Source organism: Globicephala melas, chromosome 2, assembly GCF_963455315.2.
Source record: "Globicephala melas chromosome 2, mGloMel1.2, whole genome shotgun sequence".
Classification (NCBI taxonomy): Eukaryota; Metazoa; Chordata; class Mammalia; order Artiodactyla; family Delphinidae; genus Globicephala; species Globicephala melas.
In genome coordinates, this window is record NC_083315.2 from 155,046,396 (window position 1) to 155,051,161 (window position 4,766).

Consider the following 4,766-nt stretch of genomic DNA (forward strand, 5'->3'; position numbering starts at 1 on the left):
AATGGCTATTATGTGCCAGGCATTGTGCAAGGCCAAGGTGGTCTTGGCTGTCAAGGAGAGTATAGTCTGGATGAGACTATACTCATCCAGGCATGTATACACATAATTATGATAGCACTTAAGATACACAAGAGTATCAAGAGCAAAGAAGAGTGACCAAGTTCATTTGGGGAAGTAACTTTATAATTTTATATTATAATTGGATCATTAAAGTGTAGAAATTTTTCAGGCAGGAAAAATGGGAAAGGCTACTGTAGGTCACAAGAACATCTTGTACAAAAGAAACTAACACACCACTGTAAAGCAATTATACTCCAATGAAGATGTTAAAAAAAAAAGTACATCGGCATGAATAAGCAGATGGGTTTGGAGATTAGCAAAGCATTAAGTATGCATAGAATTTAGGTTGGGTGGGAGCTGAGGGATGAGCGATGAGGCCACAGCTGAGCTGAGAAGAGCTTTATATGCCAAAGTAATAAACTGAGATATTATTCTATGGAGGTGGAGCAACAAATGGAACATTTTAAGAATGAAAGAACTGTTATTGGATACTTTTATTTATTTGAGGGTGACCACCTCATGACAATGTAGAGACTGGAATAAATAAAGATAACTTGATTATAAAAAGACCAGTTAGGAAACAGTTCCAGGCCCAATATGATAAAGGCTCAGCTAGGCTGGAGGGTGGACTGGAGAGGTGTTTCTGCAAGAGTTGACAGGATATGCCGAGCCGGTGGATGGGAAATATAGAGCAGGGTAAACCAGGTCTGCACTGTGTCTAAGCTGGGAGCCGAATGGGACTTTTATGACTTTATAAGATAGGAGGAAAGGCAGGTTCTGAGTAGAAAGAGCAATCTAGATGTAAATCCTGTCCTACCCATTTCTCTGCAATTTGGGTAAGGTAAGGTATTTCACTTTTCTGAACTAGAGCTGCATCATCTATAAAATGGAAAATAATATCTACTTTATGGGATTGTCACATAGGTTAAATAGGAGTAAAACATAAAAGCAATGAGCATACTGCATGGACAGAGAAGGTGCTTGATAAATATTTGTTGAATAAAGGAAACTGACTGAAGTAGAGTGAATAGCGAGACCAGCGTTTTAAATGAGGCTTGATTATGTGACCTTGAGCATGTTACCTAACCTTGATGACACTCAGTTTCCTCACATGTGCAACAGGGAAAATCTGTCCTACCTCGCTGGCTTGTTGGGAAGATTAAATCTGAAATCCTATGCAAAGCCTGATGCAGTCACTAGCACATAATCGGTGCTGAATAAATGCACTGAATGAAAGTATAAATTCATTCAACTGTGCTCAGTATACCTGTTTTAAGGAGATAGCAAACTACCTCAGTTTAGTAAATATTTACATTCACACTTAGACAAATACACACAAAAGAGGATCTTACGTTTGTTTCACATTAAATTTAAAATGGTAAGCTTCCATTATTTGGAAAGTTAACTTAGAAAAGTTCATTCTTCAATAATGTTAAAAAAATGGCATGCCTCTCTAATATACTTGTGTTATATAAAAACTAGAAACTACCTTCATATCTTCTCATTAGAAACAAAGCCATGTACACAGCTAAATCTTTGTGCAGAGTGTAGGTGACCTGTGTAACTTTTACTCCAAAGAAGTGGTACTAGACTGAGAAAACTTGAGAACCACTATTTTTAAATAACACAAGTACTACCAGCATTAATTCATTTAATTGTTTGAATGCCTTTGACGATTCACTGTGGATACTATTCCTGCTTGAATAAATGAATTTTACTTTGTATACTGTGTCTGTGACAGATGCTGGTATATGGTCTCCAGTATCTTTCCTTCTCCATCTTATTTTAATAGATGAGACCAACCCTCCACCCTTCCTCCTCCATCCCATCTTTTAGAAACATGGTCTCCCAGCTACAGACTACATTTCCCAGCATCCCTTGAACCTAAGTTCATGTGCTAAAGTTCTGGGCAATGGGAGAGGAGAATTGATATCTTTCATTTCTGGGTCACCTCCTTAAAGACACTTGCCCTGGACTCTCTCCTATTCCCTTCTTCTACGGGCTGTAGCACAGACGTGGTAGTAACCCAGCTTTGGTAATGCTGATGAGCACATCAGGGAATGGTGATGCAGCAGAAAGGAAGAAACCTGTGTTGTTTAATGACCTTCACCACCTGGACCAGAGGGACTGTAATATGAGAAATACATTTCTATCTGCGTAAGCCACTACATTTGGGTTTTGTTTGTTTTTAAAACATTTTTGGGAGGGAGGGTTAGAGCATCTCAACCTCTACCCCATGGAATGCAGGGTTTTACCTTGTTTTACAAGAAAAAAAAATTGTTTCAATTGTGAAAATTGCCCTTAAGACTTTATGGGACAAACAGATTTTTAAATATGAAAGTCCGAAGTGTCAGGCTGAACTTTCTGAATACTCATTATTACACCAAGGTTACTACAAGGGCTTTTCCATCACTCCTTATTTGGTAACAGTATTTTGAGTTCTAATGGGGAATACTTGTCAATTCGGTTGGTTTTGATTATGAGTATGCTGTTGTTTGTAATGAAGTAGCGGTTTCCCATTTCTTTTACTAATCCTGCCAGTGAGTGCCGGTTGAAAAAACTAAAGACCTTTCAACTTGCCCTATCTCTATGAAGCTTAACCATAAATTAGATAAAGGAATGGGTGTCTCAAAAGAGAATATCTAAAAAAATGGTTCATCAAATTTTAACCTTGAAATAATAGTGTCAATTTTGTATACCATAATCACTGATTTCCATTAAAAAAATTCTGTTGACTAAAGGACAATATCGGAAATAGAATTTTACTGTATGATTCAAGATTCTAGTTTTGTATACCTTCAGTAATAGGGCATCTTGCATCAGTATTTTTATTACTAGTGTAATGAATAGCTATGAGACGGTTTATTTGTCAAAAATAAAGTTAATAAAAAGATAGTTAACATAAAACAATTAGAGCACCACATGATGGTGGAATATAGCATAATATAGCCAGAATGCACCAAAATCATACACAGCCACTTACATAACTTAACTCAATCACACATAGGACTGTCTTAGATCAACTGACTTTGGAAAGTAACTGCACTGCTGATATTTCAGTCACTATCAATAATTCTCAACTTCAGAGAAGTTAAATCAGTTTCTTCCCCTCGGCTTCCCAATAACCAGTGACAGCTGTTGTAGTGGAAAGAACCCTTGGCTAGGAATCAGGAAACTTCATTGCTAGCCCTGGCTTTCCTACTTACTAAGTGTGAATTTGAGCAGGTCATTTAACCTGTGTGCGGGGTAATTATGAAGTTCAGAAAAAGATAATCTATAAGAAGCATTTTGGAAAATAAAAATCTTTATACAAATACACAATAGTATATATATATATATATATATATACACACACACGTATGTATGTATGTGTGTGTTATGTAAGGAAAGCATCATTAACAATATAAAGCCACCTATAAATGTGTTCATATATATACATATGAACACATATATACACGTGTGTTTATAAAGATATGCACACATCAGCTAAATTGAAAAATTTTACTACTTAGGATTTATTTCCTGGCTGCTTCTAAAGTGAGTCAAGGCAGTTATAGGTTAACACACAATGCAAAGGTGCAACGAGACGCTTTAAAACAAAGTCCATGCAGATGACACTTGAGAAGCATGTTTTAGTGGAGCCCTCCTGCTCTTCATTGATGGCTAAAAGCAAAGCAGATAAGGGGACTTTCGTTCCCTTATTAGTAATAACAGATTATTAATAGTTTATTGAACACTTGTGAACTGCCCCCCACAAATAAAAGTTGGAATCTTAATAATGACCTACATCTAATCATACAATGTCACCCATATCCCATTACTCTGTCACTGTCTCCCTGGGTGATAAAGTTAATAAGCCAACTCTGCCAGAGTTCTCTGGAAGTCACATCTGAGAGGTGTCAAGTTCCCATAGTGGAATACAAGGCACACATTAGGCTTGTACCCTAAATTCAGCAGGACTGTTATTACAACATTCTTCTGAACTTTTTTCCTTAGTGATAATCTTGAATCGTGAGATGATAAGAATAAGAATGACTAATCTTTCCTTTTCCTAGTCCCACACCACCTGTTAGTTTTAAGTGAGCTACATTCCTTTTTATATACAGGTAAATAAATTAGGAATTAATTTCATTGTGAGGTGGAGGGTTAATACAAACAACTTTGATTCATCAGCTCAGGCAATACCATTTTATTTGAAACCATCCATCAATTCCCTTTGATCTTTTTAAAAAACATGCAAAAGTAAAGCATTGCGTTTTATGGCCTTAGTCCTTAACACGAACAATGAATATATTAGGCTGTATTTTTATTGGACAGATTAGTATTGACGGTCATCTAACTCAAACTGAAAATCTCAGAGTAAAATCATTAGGTTAACGCTGGAACTAGCAAAGAATGGCATTGGAGATTCTACCCCCATGCCCCAGTCTTTTAAGAAATGATAACATATAATAAAATGGGTTAGAAATCTCTGCACAGATGGCATGGAAACAAAAAAGCAAGAGCTGGTCATTGACTATCACTTTAATACTTCGTTCTACTGGTGTGCTTGGCCTCATTGCTTAACCAAAGCATCACTCCAAAAGGGTCTACAGGCATTAAAAAATACTCACGACTGGGATATAGGTCTTTCAGAAGTTGGAATTTCTGGGTGGGATGAATTGGGAGATTGGGATTGACATACATACACTACTATGTATAAAATA